At 39.7% G+C, this 23980-nt stretch overlaps 1 protein-coding gene across 1 annotated transcript in view; it reads right to left on the reverse strand.

The window, feature by feature from the left end:
- Window positions 1-23980, reverse strand: part of LOC139185243 (uncharacterized) — a 214989-nt gene that overhangs the window by 27524 nt on the left and 163485 nt on the right. Inside the window, exon 8 of the mRNA XM_070797415.1 lies at window positions 1-22658. This exon is cut by the window's left edge and continues 27524 nt beyond it. The gene's annotated coding sequence lies outside the window, so the exon portion shown is untranslated. The remainder of the gene's footprint in view (window positions 22659-23980) is intronic.

Genomic DNA, 23980 nt, shown 5'->3' on the forward strand with positions numbered 1-23980 from the left:
TAATGGTTGTTACTATTGTTGTAAAAAGTCTGTCAGCTTAGGTTAGGAAAGAATTTGTTTCATGGAAAAAATTTCTATTCAAGTTCTTTTATTGTCTCTGAGAAAATATTTAAACAAATTTAAAAATCTAAACAAAGACAATTTTAAAGCCAAAAATCTTTAAGTGCTCTGAGTCTCCTCTAAGCATTTTTCAACAATGTTGGGCCCCAAGCCAGAACATGTTACAACCTTTTTGAACCCACCCCACCCTGCCTCAACAGCAGGCCTCCCCCAGAGAAAAGAATCTGATACAATGCCAACAAGAGAATCTTCCTCCTTAGACTATCTTAAGGCTTTCATCCTTTTTTGCTTAAAATAAAAAAAGAAAAGCTAAAAACTTGGGATGCAACAGGCTTCAAAATACTCAGATACACAGAGTGTGGAGAAAGGAATATTCAAAATTTAAAAACTTTGGTTCAGAGGTATGTGGATGAAGGGCCTGGGCCTGAGGTACCCCTTGCCATATGGCAAGAAGAGCTCAGATACCCATAGGTATGGTGTCTCCATCCACTTCCGAGCCTTTTCTCCAGGTACCTCATCATGAAGGGGGTAGCTGGTCACCCTCCTACTGAGGCCCTTAGCAGAGATCTGTTGCAGTAGCTCAAGACAGTCCAATTGAGGAGTTAGGTGATGGGCGATTCATTTTTCACTCTGTTGCAAGGGCATGTGGGTTGGGGGGACAGGAAAAGGAGAGCAGACAGGACTTTAGAACACTGGTGGAGCCCTGGAAGCCACACCAAAGCCACACCCCGTGAGCTCGTGCAGGAAGGATGTGGAGACGACAGTCCCAAGCAGGCCCATTCAGTGTTCTGGGTAGGTCTCTCACTTCCTCTCCATCACCACCATCTGCCTCTTGCTTTTTCTGGAGGGGCTGTCAGGAGCACGTAAGGCATCTGAGTCCCCTCTAGCAGAGTAAATCAAGATTGTCTATGGACAGCTGCTTCTTTATTCTTATACAGAATTTCCCTGGCACAACAACAGTATCATAAGCTGTATCACCCCCGCCCCATTACCATGCAAAGTGAAAGTGAAGTCGCTCAGTTGTGTCCGACTCTTTGTGACCCCATGGACTGTAGCCTATCAGGCTCCTCCGTCCATGGGATTTTCCAGGCAAGAGTACTGGAGTGGGTTGCCATTTCTTTCTCCAATTACCATGCAAGATGAAAGACAAATAGAAACTTAGAGTTACACTTTGTTCAATGGACAGGACTCCAAAGGGTGAAATCCTTTTCTTAAGGTTGCATAACTTGTTAACTGTGTCTAGAGCTCGGTTTTGTTTTTTGTTTTTTTTTTCTTTTGCCTCCTTCTGAGCACAATTTTCCTAGTCTGTACCTTTTTTGAAAAGAAGAGAAGTGAAAAGCAAAGGAGAAAAGGAAAGATATTCCCATTTGAATGCAGAGTTCCAAAGAATAGCAAGGAGAGATAAGAAAACCTTCCTCAGCAATCAATGCAAAGAAATAGAGGAAAACAAAAGAATGGGAAAGACTAGAGATCTCTTCAAGAAAATTAGAGATACCAAGGGAACATTTCATGCAAAGATGGGCTCGATAAAGGACAGAAATGGTATGGACCTAACAGAAGCACAAGATATTAAGAAGAGGTGGCAAGAATACACAGAAGAACTGTACAAAAAAGATCTTCATGACCCAGATAATCACGATGGTGTGATCACTCACCTAGAGCCAGACATCCTGGAATGTGAAGTCAAGTGGGCCTTAGAAGGCATCAGTACAAACAAAGCTAGTGGAGGTGATGGAATTCCAGTTGAGCTATTTCAAATCCTGAAAGATGATGCTGTGAAAGTGCTGCACTCAATATGCCAGCAAATTTGGAAAACAGCAGTGGCCAAAGAACTGGAAAAGGTCAGTTTTCATTCCAATCCCAAAGAAAGGAAATGCCAAAGAATGCTCAAACTACTGCACAACTGCACTCATCTCACATGCTAGCAAAGTTATGCTCAAAATTCTCCAAGCCAGGCTTTAGCAATACGTGAACCGTGAACTTCTAGATATTCAAGCTGGTTTTAGAAAAGGCAAAGGAACCAGAGATCAAATTGCCAACATCCGCTGGATCATGGAAAAAGCAATAGAGTTCCAGAAAAACATCTATTTCTGCTTTATTGACTATGCCAAAGCCTTTGATTGTGTGGATCACAATAAACTGTGGAAAATTCTGAAAGAGATGGGAATACCAGATCACCTGACCTGCCTCTTGAGAAACATATATGCAGGTCAGGAAGCAACAGTTAGAACTGGACATGGAACAACAGACTGGTTCCAAATAGGAAAAGGAGTTCCTCAAGGCTGTATATTGTCACCCTGCTTATTTAATGCAGAGTACATAGAGTACTTCTATGCAGAGTACATCATGAGAAACGCTGGGCTGGAAGAAGCACAAGCTGGAATCAAGATTGCCGAGAGAAATATCAATAACCTCAGATATGCAGATGACCCCACCCTTACAGCAGAAAGTGAAGAGGAACTAAAAAGCCTCTTAATGAAAGTGAAAGAGGAGAGTGAAAAAGTTGGCTTAAAGCTCAACATTCAGAAAACTAAGATCATGGTATCTGGTCCCATCACTTCATGGGACATAGATGGGGAAACAGTATCTGACTTTTGGGGGGGGCCTCCAAAATCACTGCAGATGGTGACTGCAGCCATGAAATTAAAAGACGCTTACTCCTTGGAAGGGAAGTTATGACCAACCTAGATAGCATATTCAAAAGCAGAAACATTACTTTGCCAACAAAGGTCCATCTGGTCAAGGCTATGGTTTTTCCTATGATCATGTATGGATGTGGGAGTTGGACTGTGAAGAAGGCTGAGCGCCGAAGAATTGATGCTTTTGAACTGTGGTGTTGGAGAAGACTCTTGAGAATCCCTTGGACTTCAAGGATATCCAACCAGTCCATCCTAAAGGAGATCAGTCCTGGGTGTTCATTGGAAGGACTGATGTTGAAGCTGAAACTCCAATACTTTGGCCACCTGATGCAAAGAGCTGACTCATCGGAAAAGACCCTGATGCTGGGAAAGATTGAAGGCAGGAGGAGAAGGGGGCGACAGAGGATGAGATGGTTGGATGCCATCACTGACTCAATGGACGTGAATTTGAGCAGGTTCCGGGGGTTGGTGATGGACAGGGAAGCCTGACATTTGTTGAATGAAATGATAGAAAGTGACAGTGATATTTTTTTAACCTTCACTTTTTCTTTTTTTTTAATTAATTTTAAATTTTAAAATTTGGGTCTGTGGGGTCGCAAAGAGTTGGACACGACTGAGCGACTGAACTGAACTGACCTCCTTCTAGATTCATTTCTCCCTGTGCCTGGGTGGACCCCCAGGTCTGGCTTGGTAGGCCTCCTAGCACCATCCGCCCTCTCTGGGTCTCTCCAGCCCTTGGCTTTTCCATTCACAATCTCACGCTGCTGGGTCTGGCTGGGCTCAGGCAGCCTTCATCACTGTCATTGTTGTTCAGCTGCTCAGTCATGTCTGACTCTTTTTGCAACCCCATGGACTGTAGCCCGCCAGGCTCCTCTGTCCATGGGATTTCCCAGACAAGAAATCTGGAGTGGGTGGTCATTTCCTTCTCCAGGGGATCTTCCTGACCCAGGGATCAAACGTGCATCTCCCACGTCCTTTGGTAGGTGGATTCTTTACCACTGAGCCACCAGAGAAGCCCCACACCTATCCTTTAGGTAAGAAAAGTACTAAGAGGCTTTAGAGATTAAGAGACATTATGGGATTTGCTCATAGTGCCAGGCAGGCAGATTTTAGAGTCACACCTTGTTCCTCTTGACTTCTTGCCTTCAACTTGCCCACTAACCAGACCTCCTCCACACCACTTAAAAATATCACTGTTGCATGAGACAGGGTGCTCAGGGCTGGTACACTGTGATGACCCTGAGGAATGGGATGGGGAGGAAGGTGGGAGGGGGGTTCAGGATGGGGAACACGTGTACATCCATGGCTGATTCATGTCAACGTATGGCAAAAACCACTACAATTATTGTAAAGTAATTAGCCTCCAATTAAAATAAATTAATTAACTTTTTTAAAGAAAAAGTGAAAGTTAAAAAAATATATCACTGTCACTTTCTTTCATTTCATTCAACAAGTGTCAATTGAGCAAATATGCTATAGTCAGCATAAAGGAGGTGCAAGAGCTAAAAAGATCAAAATGACACACCCCATCTTCCTAAATCTACATCTCCTTCCTAGAAGAACCCAGACTTTAGCCTACCATATTTTAAATAAGGAATTTTTCCCATCTTCCCAAACTACACAATTTTTATTTGTTTAATTGTATTTTTGTTTATTTATTTGGCTGCACTGGATCTTAGTTGCAGCATGTGGGACCTAGTTCCCCAACCAGGGATAGAACCCAGGATCCCTGCACTGGGAACTCAAGAGTCCTAGCTACTGGACCACTAGGGAAATCTCTACAATTTTTATTTATTGAATGTGTTCAATATATTAATTAAATATCTCTTCTAAACTCTGTGTCTGTTTTCTCCATTATTAATTATGAGCCTGGGCTCCTTAACCCCATGTTTTACACAAGGAGCAGGTAGATTTTAGGTTTAGCTGCTCTTCTGACTTAAGCTGAGCTTTCCAGAAAGCAGGGCCTGAAGCGGTTTTTGATGTCATTACCTTATTAGGGATGCACGTTCAGGTAGCAGGCATGAGACACAGGGAGAGTGAGGCAGGAAGGAAAGTAAGCCAACAGAAGGATACTTCATAGTTTTATGCCATTAAATTCAATTGACGCCTTGATACTGTTGGGACTGTCCCTTAAAAAGCCATGATAAAAGCTGCATGTGGGGCAGGGATAAAGGAGGAAGAATTTACCAATCAGTTTCCTTTTCTACCGGTCAAAGGTTTGCCCCATGGAGTGTTACTGCTTTCTGCACTTTCAGGACTGCATGTTTGAGTACCAAATAGGGTGTGACCCACACCTCAGCATCAGAAGGGAAGCTATGGGGCTGGAGACAACAGAGGTACAATATATAGAGAAAGGGGCGCCCTGGCGGGGGGCACCTGCAGGAAGTTTATCTGAGCGCACGTCAGTACCGGTTCCCACAGGGGCTTTGAACCAGACCAGGTGAGGTCTGATGCAGGTGTTTGATACGATTGCTATTGACTTTGATCCTGTTCTCTGTTTCCTTATAAAGACAGGAATAAAGACAGTTGATTGTAGTTGCTTTTGACTGTTCTTAACCCATGGTTCTATGGTCATGAGTCTGAAAGGGCTAGGTTGAATGAGTTCAGTATAGAGCCTCCAGGTAATCATACTCCAGCCAAAACTCACACCTCAATAGATCCTGAGGGTCAGGGTTGATAAGGTTCATCTTCTAATTGATCAGATAACCATTTGTAGCACTGCACAAAAGAGATATTCTGTCTTTTTAACTTGAATTTTAATTATTAAATGCCTGCTATTAAGAATTAAAACACATTCTCAATGCAAAGGTTATGGTTTTACAGCAATGTACTAGGAGGGGTCTTTATAGACTATTAGTCTTACTAATAAATTTTTGTCAGAAATAATGGCTTAAGAAAGAATCCTAATAAAAAATAGTTAACTCTGGCATATGTTTTCAATTCTAATCAGATTCTTTCCATAATTCTGAATGACAGATGTGTTCTTCCCCTTCTTCCTTTTAGCAAAACCTTGATTTTGTTTTAGAGGACTTCCCTGGTGGCTCAGATGGTAAAGAATTTGTCTGCAATGCAGGAGATCCTTGATTTTGTTTTAGTAACCATCTCTCTCCCAGCAAATTAGTGTTGGATCTTGATTGATCTATGTGTATCCAGGGATCCCATTCAGCTTGCCAGTAATTCATTTGGGTGAATTACTCACCATTTGAACCAGTGAGATGTGAAGGGGAGACAGTTGAGGGGCTTTGGGGACACATTATACTTGATCTTAAAAAAGTAAACAAAGATAAGGAATGAGTTTATTGCCACTGGATGTTGTTGAATAGGAATGGAATGCTTGGAGCATCTAGAGAACTCGACTGAAGATGAGTCAGATACCCTAATGAGGAATGGTGGAAAAGCTACAAAAATGCCAGATTCTTGATGATGTCTTTTAGTCACTAAACTAACCAACTCTGGAACTGCTCAAACTGTGGGTTTGTTAATGAGAAATAACTCCATTACTATTCAGGCCAGTTGAGTCAGGGTTTCTGTTACTCACAATTCAAAGTATCCTGATGTGGTCACTGGGAATTCAATGTACAATTAATTTGTACTGGAGAGCAAACCAGAAAGGTACACAGCTTAGAATCAGAAGTTCTATGAGAATTTTATTTAAATTCTTCTATGACTTTGGCAGGAAGTGAATACTATCTTCTTTTAAAATTTTCTAATCTTATGATTAGATGATCTGTTCCATACCACAAGAACTTTAGTCCTAGAATCTTTGTCACTTAAAAAATTAGAATAACCCCAAACATATTTCAGGCCTCCCAGGGGGCACTAGTGGTAAAGAACTCGCCTGCCAATGCAGGAGACTCGAGAGACATGGGTTCGAGCCCTTGGTCAGGAAGATCCCCTGGAGGAGGGCATAGCAACCCACTCCAGTATTCTTGCCTGGAGAATCCCATGGACAGAGGAGCCTGGCGGGCTACAGCCCGTAGGATCACAGAGAGTCAGGCACGGCTGAAGCAAGTTAGCCCACACACAAGTGAATGTATTTCCTGGGGATGATTTTGGTTCTGCCATGGTTCTGCCCAGACAACTGTCCTGGTTAGGCTCCTTAATTTCAATAAGAAAATCATAATTTTCCCCTGGGCTCTACTGATTGCCAACGCATTTGGATCTGGTATCAATTAGCAACCCAGAATACTGATACTCCAAGGTTTTGCTAAATATTACAACTTTCAACTCTCTATGGTCCAGGACTTTTCCAAAGCTCAGCTACAAGAACGGAGCTTGCCAACAGGGACAGAATCCTCATTCTACTGGAGATGAGAAACCTTGCTCTTGGCCCAAACAGACGGTCCAGCAACCACAGCTGTACCGTTAAGCCTCCTTCTCTCTCCCATGTCACCCATCAGCCATAAAATTACGTTCTGAAGTTCTTTTTTCAACTGAAGAATGGTAAAGAAACAGCCTCTAAATTCTGTATTAAATATAATCCTACTGAAGCCCAGAATCTTAGTGGAGTCCTAGTCAGAGAAACACAGCTTGGCAGCCAAAAAGTAACTTCAAAAAAATGAAAACTCTTAACATGTGTTTCTTAAATTGACCAAAGGCAATTCAAAATTCACAGAATATTTCTTAAAAATCTCAACGATAAGTTCACTATCTTGATTGTGGTGATAATTTCATGGATGTCTGTTGTCGTTCAGTTGCTCAGTTGTGTCCGACTCTTTGTGACCCCGTGGACTGCAGTAACACCCGGCTTCCCTGTCCTTCACTGTCTCCTGGAGCTTGCTCAAACTCATGGCCATTGAGTCAGTGATGCCATCCAACCATCTAGGAATATTCTGTAACCCTGACAAAGAAATGTCCTATAATCAAAGGTGCCTCTGGGACAATTCCAGCCATGCAGAGCATAGGTCTGGATTGTGCTTCTTCTTGGAGTTGTCTTAAGAAAGTAGGCATTCCTCGGTACTGACTTGGAAACCAACAAGTTGCCTTTCCTTGAGCCTTCTTGTTTTGTTTCTGGTGAGGCAACCTCTATTTAATGAACACACATCAGTACATTATCCCTTAGTTTGCAACTTTTAGTGCACCGAATCTTTAAGTTTGGCCACTGTTCCAATATTTCAAGGCCGGCCACCTGTGCTCTTGATCTAACCGTCAGAGAGAAACAGACCTCAGATGCACAGTGATGTCAGTCTAGGACAGGGATGAAGTGCAGCATTTCAGGTCTACCATCCGCACCCCCCACCACACTACCAGTGCCACCCTATATCTCCATAATGAAACAAGGACTCACATCCTGCCATCTCAGAGTGGTACCAGCATCCACGGAAGAAACTCCAACAACCAAGATTTCAAAGTAAAATAATCCCTGATTAACATTTCTCAAACATTATGAAAGAGACACACAGTCAACAGCAATGTTTCTCAAAATCATTTTGTTCTCCTTGTGCCTATTTCATTTTTCATGGCTCCTCCGAGCTGCAGCAACACCAGGCTTCCCTGTCCTTCACTATCTCCTGGAGCCTGCTCAAACTTATGGCCATTGAATCAATGCCATCCAACCATCTAGGAATATTCTGCAGCCTGACCTCTCCTCTGAAAACTCCTTACAGGGTCCCTCCCCCAACCTTAGTTCACCCATGTGCCTTGGCTTCTCATCCTTCCCCTTTCCTCTCAATTAGTCATTCACAGAATCCTAGGGGGAAAGTCTGCAAAGGCAGAACTGTCCTTACATGATAGATGAGGAGAAGGAATTGAACAAAGAAAATACTCCTTAAAGAGAAGGGCAGAGGGAAAAGCCGGCACCATTTATATAGTAATGCCTTTTCTCCATTACAAATCCCTGTAGGCATCAGGCAGGAGACTATCTCATCTGTTACATCACTGTGTCCTCTTTCTATGACAGCAGGAAAACATTCACGGATCAATACTGTGAAAAGCTGTGCTCCTACTAAAGAGGAAATTTACTTTCATGGGTACTGAGAATCCTCTATTGGCAGTGCTTCTGTCCCTGCACAGATTATTTGGAAGTCTAGACCCAAATTAACACTATCGCCCTAGTAACATGCAGTGTAGTGTCTATAGTATGCAAACTTATGTGTCAATATCACATCTGGGTTTAATAGTTCCTGTGTTTATTTCTCTCATCTATCAATTCCCTCACCTACTTATAATCTATGTAATTTTACAGATGGTTTCAGATCTATTGCAGCATAAAGTGATGGAATGAATGAATGAATGAAAAGGCACATATCTTTCCTTCTATCTCTTCCTAATTTACAAGGTTACACTTGCCTTTTCCCTTCCTGTTTTTTTTTTAATTTGAAAATAAACCATTTTATTTATTTAAATTAATTTTTTTCCACTTAGGAAATTCTAAGGTTTCTTTTTCCAATTTTATTGAGATATAATTGATAGCACTGTATAAGTTTAAAGAATACAGCATAATAATGAGTTGATTTACATATATCATGAAGTGATTATCACAATATGTTTAGTGGACATCCATCATCTTATATAGGAACAAAATTAATAAAAAATATCCCTTGATTTTTCAACCTCAGCTCCATCATACTACAAGGGCTTCCCTAGTGACTTAGTGGTAAAGAATCCACCTGCCAGCATAGGAGATGCGACTTTGATCCCTGTGTGGGGAAGAGCCCCTGAAGCAGGTAATGGCAACCCACTCCAGTATTCTTGCCTGGAAAATTCCATGGACAGAGAAGTGTGGTGGCCTACAGTCCATGAGTTGAAAGGAGTTGGACACGACTGGGAAACTAAGCATGCATGCACGTCACCATACTACAAACCCATGTCTGTCCCAGGTTCCCTTCTGTCTCCCAGAGACCCAGGATCAAAAGCGAGGCATGACCTTTGCCTGCTCCTGTGCTTCACTCGCAGGCAATCAGAAGTTCTGCCAGTTCTTACTTCATGTGCTGCTACACATTCCTTCCAGTCTCAATGACAGATTCTCATTTGGGCCCTCATCACCTTATGACTGGACCATTGTGATATTTGCATAACTCATTTCCACTGCAGACCTTCTCCACTCCAGACCATCCTGCAAATGCTTTATTTACCATTATTCCTATCACACCACCTGAAGCATATGGTGCTTCATTCATTCCTTTTTTTTTATTTCTTGCCTAATTTAAACCCCAAATGCAAATTTTATTTTTAAAAAGCTTATAAGATTCTTTCACATCAAAACCATCTTTGAGCTTTCCAGATAGTCCTTAGGTAACCAAAAAGATTTATCCCTTCACCTTATGAAAGGAGCAATACAAAAATAATAAGGCTTGTTTCATGCTCTTCATATTTTAATTAGCTCTGTCAATGACACAAGTGACACGAACCATTACATCAATGCTCACTTTCTGAATCCAGATGCCAAATGAGCCTTTTCCTTTCTTAAGCAAAAACTAGACTAATCCCCTACTTTGAACATTTTGACCTATGCCAATCCCTTCTTCCACACTGTGAATTCAGGACAAGGTTATACTTTAAAGGTACTTATTCAAAACTCAGAGCTTATCATAAGCCCATAGCTTACGTTTTTCTCCACCTCTCATCTAAGGCTTATCGACCTTGTTTATCTGCTAGAGGCAGCAAACAATAACAAACACATGAGGCCATTTGATTATCACCTATAAAATTCTTGTATTGTCTGCTTCCTACACAGCAGTAGATAACCCTATCTCCCTTCCCTATATAAGTGAATCTCACGACATCTAAGAGCTGCTTTAGAGCATGCCCAGTTCTTATTGGCTGATGTTTGACCCTGATGACAATCCTAAGATAATATTATTTGGGGATGACTACATCTTCAGAATAATCAATGTATACTTAGTGCTATATGAATAATAATAAAAGACTCTAAATACTCTGTTGTGTGTGTTTGTGTGTGTGTGCTCAGCGTGTCTGACTCTGTGTCCCCATGAACTGTAGCCTGCCAGGCTCCTCTGTCCACGGAATTTTCCTGGCAAGAATACTGTATTGGGTTGCCTTTCCTCCTCCAGGGGATCTTCCTGACCCAGGGATCAAACCTGCGTCTCCCGCATCACCTGCATTGGCAAGCAGAGTCTTGACCACTGAACCACCTGGGAAGCCCAAATAGTCTGCTAGCAATAGCTTGTTGTCCCCTAGATAGCTCTGACATGCATGTGTGCGTGCATGCTAAGTCGCTTCAGTCATGTCTGACTCTTTGCAACCCTATGGACTGTAGCCCGCCAGGCTCCTCTGTCCATGGGATTGTCCAGGCAAAAATACTGGAGTGGGTCGCCATTTCCTCCTCCAGGGGATCTTCCCAACCCAAGGATCAAACCCACATCTCTTAAGTCTCCTGCATTAGTCAGGCAGGTTCTTCACCTTCACTAGCACCACATGATTATGTCACAATTAAGACAGGTCAAAGTTAACGTTGTTCATGATTTTGACATATTACTTTCTTGAAAGGGCTTTTCTGATTTCTTTTGACACCCCCATAAAAACATTAAAAAATAAATTAATATCCACTTATTCTAAACAATCTAACATCTAAAGAAAATTTCAGTAACTCAGACTGAAGCCCATCCTAAAAACACACCTGACTACTATTGTACAAAACTAATGACCCTTACTGGTGTTGCTGCCATTAAAAGACAGTTGTTCAATCCATTAAAAGACAGTTGTTCAATCTGACTGATAAATAAAATGGACTTACTCAAATATAACAATTTACTCCAGTAGAAAAAAATATATACTATATCAAAATGTTCTCACATCCTTTCGTGTCTCTCCAAACTATATCTCCAGGCCTTTACCGTTAATGAACCATAAAAAAAAAGAAGAAAAACAACCCAGTGGGGGTGTCAGGGTCAAATTGGTTCAGACATTACAAAATTATGGGTGGGAAAAAATTTACCTGAGAGACTCAACAGGTGATGAAATTTTACCCTATGAATAAATTTTACCCAGGGAAAACTGAATGATTTTTTAAAATGTCACTTTACCGTTAAAATATTTAAAGAAGTATGTCAATGACACATCATTTCTGAAACATAAAATGAGTTACATTGTTTTATAACCAAAACTACCCCAGTTTTCCATTTTAGTGGGATCTGTCAAAATCCACATCAATCTTCACTGTATAAAACTGTTACGTAAAGCCCTGTGAGACTTGACTCTCCCTCCAACAGATTCCATTTGGAACATTCTGGCCTTGTCAGATATGATAGATTGATATGTAGTCATAGGTCCAACAGATGTGAGCTGCGATTCTGGAAGGTACTTGGCTCAATTCACCACCACATGTTATAGATTTAGGAAGCCAAATACACTCAGACTACAATGAAAGTCAGCCTTCAAACTACATACAACAGAGCCATTTCAGGTGTTCTTAAACACAAATACTGATTTTAAGTTCCAAGACACATATCACAATCAACTTTGCTAGTAAACATACTGAGGCTTTTCATCTGAATCTTCCAATCTAGACCGCTGTACATCTGACTCAAGCCTCACTAAAAGGCCTCCAGAAGCAGACAGTTTCTGGAAGCCATCAGCTTCCTTACCAACCCTTGATGGATGAAGAAGGTGACATCAAGTATGTTTTTATATGTTTGGATGCACATACATAGTTGGGTCAAAGGCCTTATCTTTGAACTTGAAATGTATTCTTTGTCTCTTTCTTCTTTACTTATATTCTTTTGCATTAATCTCTTTTGCTCTCGGCTTAACTTCTTCATTTCCCATGAATGTCTCAACTAAATTTGCCTTTCTCAAAGAATAGCAGTGACCACTCACTCTAGTATTCTTGCCTGGGAAATCCTACAGACAGAGGACCCCGGCAGGATACAGTCCATGGGATTGCAAAGAGTCAGACACAACTGAGTGACTAAGCACTAGCACTACCAAACTTTCTAAATATTAATTTTGATATACATCCTAAAAATTCACTAATACATATATATTTTTTAGCTCTGACACATCTATATTCTTTAATGGGATTCTAAGTCCCTACCAATTAGTTCCTGTTACTGATATTTCTCAGAAACTCAAAGGGTCCAAGGACATCAGAGAACAAGGAAATATGAGACTAATTAAGCAAACTGTTCCAATTATTTTCCCAAAAAGCTATGCAGAATCATTGCATGATTTTTTAAACTCTCCCTGGTATTTTGTCCTCTACAATTAGACCAATTACAGTCAAACTGTTAATGATATCTATTACCATTAAAAGGGATCTCGATGGCCATTCTTGGGCCTATCCTTCTTGATTAATGAGACAGCCTTGTTGTCCTGACCATTCCAAAATGTGATCTGTTCTTTAGACATGGTAATCTAGTCTTTCCAAGCGTTCAAAGCCATTCTTTCATTTGTTCATATTTCATCGAGTTTTATATGACAACTTACCAAAAATTGTCCTTATAGTGGATTTCACCTTTTCACAAGTATTTCTGAACTATGATGAAAGATCCATAATTTATCTCTGACAATGGCCTCATTATCAAGTTAAAAAATGCAAACTTGAGTTGCTTAAGAAGCTAGTATAAATTTGTTGCCTAAAGAGTTCTAAAAAAGAAAACTGTCCTAGACCATCCAAGATGGAGTCTGATAACACTTCATACATTTTACGGTGCTTGGGTAAATATATCAAAAAAGACAAAACAATTAGGCAATAAAAGAGATAAAAGTCACCTGGTTAATTAAAACTGATCAAACCAATCCTTTGAGACTTATTCTCCTGACTAGTTCTAGACTGACTAAAAATTGAATACAAAATCAGTTCTAATTAAAAAAAAATTCTTGTTGTTACTTTCATATATGTTTGTCTTTCTCTACCCTTTACCCTTTACTTTCTCTACTCTTTACCCACAAACTGTGGAAAATTCTGAAAGAGATGGGAATACCAGATGACCTGATTTGCCTCTTGAGAAATCTGTATGCAGGTGAGGAAGCAACAGTTAGAACTGGACATGGACTGGTTCCAAATAGGGAAAGGGATACATCAAGGCTGTATATTGTCACCCTGCTTATTTAACATACATGCAGAGTACATCATGAGAAATGCTGGGCTGGATGAAGCACAAGCTGGAATCAAGATTGTCAGGAGAAATATCAATAACCTCAGATATGCAGATGACACCACCCTTGTGGAAGAAAGCAAAAAAAGAACTAAAAAGCCTCTTGATGAAAGTGAAAGAGGAGAGTGAAAAAGTTGGCTTAAAACTCAACATTCAGAAAACAAAGATCATGGCATACGGTCCCATCACTTCATGGCAAATATATGGAGAAACAGTGGAAACAGTGGCAGACTATTTGGGGGGGCTCCCAAATCACTGCACATGGTGATTGCAGCCATGAAATTAAAAGATGCTTGCTCCTTGGAAGAAAAGCTATGACCAACATAGACAGCATATTAAAAAGCAGAGAGACATTACTTTGCCAACAAAGGTCCATCTTGTCAAGGCTATGGTTTTTCCAGTAGTCATGTATGGATATCAGAGTTGGACCATAAAGAAAGCTGAGCACCTGAAGAATTGATGCTTTCGAACTGTGGTGTTGGAGAAGACTCTTGAGAGTCCCTTGGACTGCAAGGAGATCCAACCAGTCCATCCTAAAGGAAATCAGTCCTGAATATTCATAGGAAGGATGGATGCTGAAGCTGAAACTCCAATATTTTGGCCATCTGATGTGAAGAACTGACTGACTAGAAAAGACCCTGATGCTGGGAAAGATTGAAGGCGAGAGGAAAAGGAGATGACAGAGGATGAGACAGTTGGATGGCGTCACTGACAATGAACATGAGTTTGAGTAAACTCCAGGAGCTGGTGATGGACAGGGAGGCCTGGCGTGCTGCAGTCCATGGGGTTGCAAAGAGTCAGACATGACTGAGCAACTGAACTGAAATGAACTGAACCCTTTACTGATGACACTGCATCAAAACGTGACTAAAGCCCTCATGGTAAACCGCTTCTTTAGGAGTTTGAACAAAATTGTGTGTCCATTTCTCTCCCCTGCACAGATGGAGATCAATTATAGAAATATTCTCAACCCTTAGAAAGGACAACCCAACTGTCCTCCTGGTGGTCATCACAGGTATGACCCTGGCAGTGGCCATTCAGGGCGAGCAGTATTCCACTATCAGAGAGACACCTCTGAGGCACTGTCAGAACCAGGAGTTCAGAATCTTGGCTTTGTCACCCACTGTTGCTTCAGTAACCAAGACCGGGACTTAGACAACCAAGTGTGCATCTCTGGGAATCCCAAGATTTATTTGGAGAGAAACACTGGTAGAAATTGGACATGCAGTCAATAGCCATGAAGACTTGCCTATGTGTGTTAATGGACTCACATTTGTGTTTAGCAGCTTTAGACATTGGGATTACACTTATAGTTTCCAACTGGAATATATATAATCGGCCTCCCTGACTCAACTCTAAATTTCTCAAGGGCAGCTATTCAGTATGAACAGGGAGTTTAATTGGTTGATGATAGAATGAAAATAACCTCTAGAGGTTTAAATCTCTAGAAATGAAGAACAATTAAAAGTAGGTCAAGAACTTCCTATCTTAACCTGTGTTTCACACAGAAGACCTTGAAAATAATTTTTAAACTGTGTGACATTAGAAAATGTAACAATAAGAGGTTAACTGAATTAATATAATTTAATATCCAATGTGATCATGTGGTGGTGTCCCCTTATTTACCTTTCAGAATACCCAAAAATAAGCTTCTATTTCTGCTTGATATTCAGAAAGAGTGGCCCAAAAAGAATCTGACCAGACATGGGTTCAATCCCTGATCCAGGAAGATCCCACATGCTGCAGAGCAACTAAGCCTGTGCACCACAACTACCGAGCCTGTGGTCTAGAGCCTGGAGCCACAACTACTGAGCCCACGTGCTGCAACTACTGAAGCCGGTAGGCCCTAGAGCCCGGGCTCCACAGCAAGAGAGGCCACCACAAATGAGAAGCCTACACACCACAACTAGAGAAAAGCCCTTGCAGCAATGAAGACCCAGCACAGCCAATAAATACATAAATAAATAAAATTATACATATACAAATAAAAAAGAGCCTGACCAAGAGTAATGGGGTGAATTTGATTTAGCTACTGACTTTTATGATTCTGATTCTGATATTTAACTTCCTTCCAGGTGTATTTCCTCATCTGCTAAACGAGGATTATATTTGTCTGTGACTCTCAGAGTTGTTATAAAAGCTTACATAACATTTAAAGGTATTTTATAATGTAAACTATTCTATATTAGAAGTGTTTGAGCACTCCTTCAGTCAATGAATGCATTTTAAGCAGTATTCATTTGTGGGCCATTTGCTATCACTGGGGGAAAAAAAAAAAGATGGTTCTCTATGGGGCAAATTTATACAGATAAGGTCACTGTTTGCAAAACTATATTGAAAACAGAGTCCTCTGCATAAAGTGGTCCTGAGGGTAAAGCCATTATTTCAACACAGGAACATTCAGCTATAATTCCTGCAGCATTTCCAAAAATGGAAGGGAAATCAGCATGCTGGGATCTTTGGAAGGTACAGCTGGCTCAGGCCAACAGCTTACCTGTTTGCTTTGATTTCAACTCCTGGCTCAGAGCAGGCAGTATTATCCTTGTTGATGTCAACAGATTATATCGCTCACTGGCTAACCTCATGTTAATGCAGAGGAAACATCGCCATTTGGGAAGCAATTCTTACAGACTAGGTTACAAAGTTGAATGGATTAAGCAATACATGTCAGAAAAAATTTTGTAAAGAAGTTCCATGCACAGGACATGAGACATCTATAGACTCCCAAAAGTTTCAAATATTTCCTGTCTGTTTTTGTTTAACTTATTATTACTATGCAATGCAGTTTGGTATTTGACAAATACAAATCCAACTAAGAAAAAGAAATAATTTTTTATTTTTCCTGGTGAGTGAACCAGGGAAAAGCCACAGGGCAGGCTTAAAGTCTTTTAAACTCAGGATAATATAAGAATCAGAGAACCAGAAAATGTGTCAGAGAGATGTTTAGATGGCAGACATCTAGAAGATCTCCTATTTTGTCTTAAAAGATTTTTCAAAGATGGATATTCTATTGTCACTTCAAGTGGTCTAATGTTTGAGCTCTCTTAGATCAACAGAGCTTCTCTTTGCCTGAGCTCTCCTTTAACTTCAAGTTCAACAAATACTGCATCTCCACTGAGGAGATGGAAAACAACTGTCTAGCATTATCCTCTTGACTACCATTGAATATACAATGCTGCTGTATATTTATATAAAAATGCGCAAAACCTACACGGCACCTTCATGAAACTGAATGGGGAAAGATACCTCTTCTGGGTGGGTGCTTGTCCTGCCAGGCAGAGGATGCCTTAGCGTGAGAAAGGTGCTCTTATATCCTTTATGAATTTAGTCTGAGCCAGGGCAACAGTCTGGCAAGCCCCCATTGGCCATTTTGGCTGCAACTCCTTGTTCAGTGTACAGATTCAACAACCGTATGGAATACTTCTTCAATACTTGAGGATAATCACTGTCCCAGCTCGGCTGTCTATCAACAACAGTGCCCCACATCTGTTTGCGTTTTACAAAGTTCCTTTGACATTATCTCTTTTAATTCCTTTAAGAATCACCTAAAGAGATATTTTCATTTCATAGATAAGGAAATTTAGATAAAGAAGCTAAGATAGGTTAAAGTACTTGGCTAATAAGTGGGGAGGCTTATTTTCACATCCAGTCTGTGTGCTTGCTGCTCCGTCTTCATTCCCCAGCTTAGACATACCAGCTTTGAGGATCATTTTCCATCCATCTATTTCTCCCCACTCACAGTTATCTTTGTAGAACCCTCAGTCTCACGTCTTAGTTTGGAGCTCCAAAATCCGGACACCAGCGTTTATATCAGCTCAGGAGTCAACAGCCTTTATGGAGTCCACGGTGAGAGAATCCTAAGAACCAGAAGGCACAGCTCCTGAGCTTGGGAGAAGCATTGTTTTCAAGCTGACGCAAATGGCATTGTTACTAAAGCTTGCCTACGTTTGCTTCTCTTGTGAATGTGAGTTACTTTTTAACATTATGATTTGACACTGTTCATCAGAATGTTAATGCCATACTTTCCCTCAGTTTTCCTCAATTTGTACCTTTAGTATTTCATTTTAGATCCTAAATGACTATTTCAAAATAATCCTTTATCATATTCATTTTAATTCTTTTTCTAACTTTCAATGAACAACGTTCTCCTTATCCTGCCTTATTTAGAGGCACCTACAAATTTAGCCAATATAGGTTCAATACTTGATTTCAAGTCATGTGGGTCATCTCTCTTAGATCTTCTACTAATGACAGAATCTCTCAGTAAGGGGGTTAAGATGTGTCATGTTATGTCTCTAAATCCACTGGAGTGGGAGTCAGCAAAAGTTTTCTGTAAAGGGATAGAGAGTAAATATTTTAGGTCTTGTAGGCCAGATGGTCTCTGTCACAACTGTTCAACTCTGCCCTCATAGCACAGAAGTAGCCATTGACAATACATAAGTAAACAGGCATGATTGTTGTGTTCCAATATGGCTTGATGTATAGATACTAAAGTCTGAATTTCATATAATTTTCACAAGTCACAAAGTATTATTTTCCTTTTGATTTTTTCCTGACCATTTAAACATTTAAAAATTATTCTTAGCTCACAGACTATACAAGAGCAGACTAGGATTTGTCAAAGTTGCTAGCCCTGACATAGAGATCAATACTTACATTAACATACTGTGAACTAGCTATGTATCTGATAAGGGGTTAATACCCAAAATATATAAAGAACTCACACAATTCAATAGCAAAAATATCCAATTAAAAATGGGCTGAAGAAGTGAATAGACATTTTTCTAAAGAAGAATAACAGATGGCCAACAGGTATATAAAAAGGTCCTTGACATTCCTAATCATCAGGGAAATGCAAACCAAAATCACAATGAGATATCACCTCATACCTGTTAGAATGGCTATCATCAAAAACATGAGAAATAAGCATTGCCAAGGAACTAGAGAAAAGGGAAAGTGAATGTTGATTAGAATGTAAATTGGTGCAGTCATTATGGAAAACAGTATTGAGTTTCCTCAAAAAAATTAAAAATTGAACTACCATACGATCTAGCAATTCCATTCCTGGGTATGTATCTGAAGGAAATGAAACTAACATACCCAAGAGATATCTGCACCTCCATGGTCATTGCAATATTATTTATAACAGCTAAGACATGGAAACAACATAAGCGTTCACTGACAGATGAATGGCTAAATAAAATATTGTATATCTACAATAGAATATTATTCAGTCATAAAAACAAGGAAATTCTGCCATTTGCAACAACATGAAGGGAACTTGAGACCATTATGATAAGTGAAACAACACAGAGAAACACAAATACTATATGATCTTTTTCATATTTTCTATGATCCAAATTCATAGAAACAGAAAATAAACTGGTGGCTACCAGAGGCTGGGGGTGGGGAGGTGGTGGAAAAAATCAATGAAGGTGGTCAATACATAAAATTCCAGGTATAAGATGAATAGATTCTGAGGTGTAAAGTACAGCATAATGGGACTTTCCTAGTGGTCCAATGGCTAAGAATCCATGTGCTCATTGCAGTGGCCCGGGTTTGACCTGTGGTCAGAGAACTAGGCACTGTTCTCTGAAACTTCTTAGTAACTTCTTAGTAACTATGTGACTAAGAAGTTCACATACCACAACTAAAGATCCTGCATGCTATTGAAGGAACATACTTCAACATAATAAAAGCCATAGATGATAAACCCACAGCAAACATTATCCTCAGTGGTGAAAAATTGAAAGCATTTCCCCTAAAGTCAGGAAAAAGACAAGGGTGCCCACTCTCACCACTACTATTTAATGTAGTTTTGAAAGTTTTAGCCGCAGCAATCAGAGAAGAAAAAGAAATAAAAGGAAACCAGATTGGAAAAGAAGTAAAATTCTCACTGTTTGCAGATGACATGATCCTCTACATAGAAAACCCTAAAGACACCACCAGAAAATTACTAGAGTTAATCAATGAATATAGTAAAGTTGCAGGATATAAAATTAACACACAGAAATCCCTTGCATTCCTATACACTCACAATGAGAAAACAGAAAGAGAAATTAAGGAAACAATTCCATTCACCATTGCAACAAAAAGAATAAAATACTTAAGAACAAATCCACCTAAAGAAACAAAAGACCTATATATAGAAAACTATAAAACACTGGTGAAAGAAATCAAAGAGGACACAAACAGATGGAGAAATATACCATGTTCATGGATCAGAAGAATCAATATGGTGAAAATGAGTATACTACTCAAAGCAATCTGTAGATTCAATGCAATCCCTATCAAGTTACCAATGGTATTTTTCAGAGAACGATAACAAATAATTTCACAGTTTGTATGGAAATTGTGAAAAAACCTTGAATAGCCAAAGCAATCTTGAGAAAGAAGAATGGAACTGGAGGAATCAACCTGTCTGACTTCAGACTATACTACAAAGCTACAGTTGTAAAGACAGTATGGTACTAGCACAAAGACAGAAATATAGGTAAATGAAACAAAATAGAAAGCCCAGAGATAAATCCACGCACCTATGGACACCTTATCTTTGACAAAGGAGGCAAGAATATACAATGGAGAAAAGACAATCTCTTTAACAAGTGGTGCTGGGAAAACTGGTCAACCACTTGTAAAAGAATGAAACTAGAACACTTTCTAACACCATACACAAAAATAAACTCAAAATGGGTTAAAGATATAAATGTAAGACCAGAAACTATAAAACTTCTAGAGGAAAACGTAGGCAAAACACTCTCTGACATAAATCACAGCAGGATCCCCTATGACCCACCTCCAAGAGTAATGGAAATAAAAACAAAAATAAACAAATGGGACCTAATTAAACTTAAAAGCTTTTGCACAACAAAGGAAACTATCAGCAAGGTGAAAAGACAGCCTTCAGAATGGGAGAAAATAATAGCAAATGAAGCAACTGACAAAGAATTAATCTCCAAAATATACAAACAGCTCATGCAGCTCAATTCCAGAAAAATAAACGACCCAATCAAAAAATGAGCCAAAGAACTAAACAGACATTTCTCCAAAGAAGACATACAGATGGCTAACAAACGCATGAAAAGATGCTCAACATCACTCATTATCAGAGAAATGCAAATCAAAACCACAATGAGGGACCATCTCACTCCAGTCAGAATGGCTGCTATCAAAAAGTCTACGAACAATAAATGCTGGAGAGGGTGCGGAGAAAAGGGAACCCTCTTACACTGTTGGTGGGAATGCAAACTAGTACAGCCAATATGGAGAACAGTGTGGAGACTCCTTAAAAAACTGGAAACAGAACTTCCATACAACCCAGCAATCCCACTGCTGGGCATACACACCGAGGAAACCAGAATTGAAAGAGACACATGTACCCCAATGTTCATCAGAGCACTGTTTACAATAGCTAGGAATGGAAGCAACCTAGATGTCCATCAGCAGAATAACTGGCAAGACAGATGTGGTACATATACACAATGGAATATTACTCAGCTATTAAAAAGAAGGCATTTGAATCAGTTCTAATGAGGTGGATTAAACTGGAGACTATTATACAGAGTGAAGTAAGTCAGAAAGAAAAACACCAATACAATATATAAATGCATATATATGGAATTTAGAAAGACGGTAACAATGACCCTATAGGTGAGACAGCAAAAGAGACCCAGATATAAAGAATAAACTTTTGGACTCTGTGGAAGAAGGCAAGGGTGGGATGATTTGAGAGAATAGCATTGAAACATGTATATTACCATATGTGAAACAGATCACCAGTCCAAGTTCAATGCATGAAACATAGCACTCAAAGCTGGTGCATTGGGATAACCCTGAGGGATGGCATGGGGAGGGAGGTGGGTGGGGGGTTCAGGATGGGGGACACATGAACATCCATGGCTGATTCATGTCAATGTATGGCAAAACCCACTATAATATTGTAAAGTAATTAGTTTCCAATTAAAATAAATTAATTAATTAAAAAAAAAAGATCCTGCATGCTGCAACTAGGACCCAATGCAGTCAAATACATCAATATTTAAAAAATAATAAAGTACTGCATGGTGACTAAAGTTAACAATACTGTATCATACTTAAAAGGTGCTAAGAGACTAGATTTTTAAAGTTCTCATTATAAGAACACAAAATTCATAACTACATGAAGTGATGGATGTTAACTAAACTTACCGTGGTGATCATTTTGTGATACATAAACATATCATATCATCATGTTATACATCTAAAACGAATACTATGTTATATGCCAGTCATATTTCAATAAAACCAGGAAAAGATAAAAAGCCTACTCTCATCCTCATATATTCTATTAATTTTACATACAGGTATACAGTCTAGATGATATATTCTTATGGAAAGCCATTAAAACATGAGTAAATAAAAATAATTTATAAAATTTAGATGCCCATGGTAATTGAGCCTATTCTAAACAGTATCATTTATACATTAATCAGTTCAGTTCAGTTCAGCCACTCAGCTATGTCCGACTCTTTGCAACCCCATGGACTGCAGCACGCCAGGCTTCCCTGTCCATCACCAACTCCCAGAGTTTACTCAAACTCATGTCCATCGAGCCAGTGATGCCATCCAACCATCTCATTCTCTGTTGTCCCCTTCTCCTCCCACCTTCAATCTTTCCCAGCATCAGGGTCTTTTCTAGTGAGTTAGTTCTTCGCATCAGGTGGCCAAAGTACTGGAGTTTCAGCTTCAGCATCTGTCTTTCCAATGAGTATGCAGGACTGATTTCCTCTAGGATGGATTGGTTGGATCTCCTTGCAGTCCAAGGGACTCTTAAGAGTCTTCTCCAACACCACAGTTTAAAAGCATCAATTCTTCAGGCACTCAGCTTTCTTTATAGTCCAACTCTCACATCCATGCATGACTACTGGAAAAACAATAGCTTTGACTAGACAGACCTTTGTTGGCAAAATAATGTCTCTGCTTTTTATACATTGATAGATACTTATCTATACGTATACATTGATAGATATTACATAGATAGATAGTCATCGCTTACCAAAGAAGCATTTGTTAAGTGCTTGCTATAACTTAGATGAAAGACACAGGAAGAATAAATATGTACTCACTACCTTTGACATTTTGGTGAAAGAAGCTTATATTAAATACACAAATAAATCTTCCTAGCTCATAATCTGAACAAAAGCAGGCTAGGATTTGGCAAGGTTTGCTATCCCTGATGTGAAAATCAATACTTATATTAACGTACTGTGAACAATATTTACAAAGTAATGTGTTTACAAATTAAAGTCCCACCTGGCCTTTTTTATGTTCCCTGAGATAGAGTTTCTTTATCTTGAAATCATTTCCATCACTCTTTTTATTAACTTGAACACTAATGTACCTACTTTATAAAGAAGTACCTAGTTTTCTTCTTTACTAATGGCAATAAATGCCTCTATGAAGCTGCATAAAACCACTGAAGTGAGAATATTAACAGGTTTAGTCTTCTCTATTTGAATATGCCTGGAAATGAACTTGAACAAATCCCCGAGAGGAAACTTCTGTGATAGTTTCCAGGCAAGTGACTGCTGACATTTTTACATTACCAAGCACAGTATGACTCAGTGGTAAAGAATCCGTCTGCAGTGCGGGGGATGTGGGTTCAATCCCTGGGTCAGGAAGCTCCCCTGGAGAAGGAAACGGCAACCCACTCCAGTATTCTTGCCTGAGAAATCCCATGGACAGAGGAGCCTGGTGTCGGACACGACTAAGCAACTAACCACCACCACTACTAAAGCAACTAACTAACTAAAGAGTCGGACACGACTAAGCAACTAACCACCACCACTACTGTGAACTAGGGACAAGTAACTACAACTTCATGAAAGTTATATGAAAGTTACAGATACACAAACCCTCTCAGTTTCCCAGGTAGTAAAATCACTAGAATCAAATCCTAAAGCCCAGAGGCAGAAACTAAGAAAAATATGTTTAATGAAATAAATTTCAAATTCAACCAAGAAACAACTTGCTCCTGTCAAGTTCGATTACAGTTTGCTCCGGTTAGGTATATTCATTTATTCAAATTAGGTTTCAGATGTTCATATTTCCCCCTTCCCTCCAAACTCTGGCTTTATGAAGTATTCATAGAAAGAAATATATGAAAAGCTGTTTGACTCCACGTCACTAGTAAACAGCTCCAGGCAGTGAGCAAGGTCCGCTCCCCTTGTTGCCCTTGGCTTGGGA

Source organism: Bos indicus, chromosome 10 (assembly GCF_029378745.1).
Source record: "Bos indicus isolate NIAB-ARS_2022 breed Sahiwal x Tharparkar chromosome 10, NIAB-ARS_B.indTharparkar_mat_pri_1.0, whole genome shotgun sequence".
NCBI lineage: Eukaryota > Metazoa > Chordata > Mammalia > Artiodactyla > Bovidae > Bos > Bos indicus.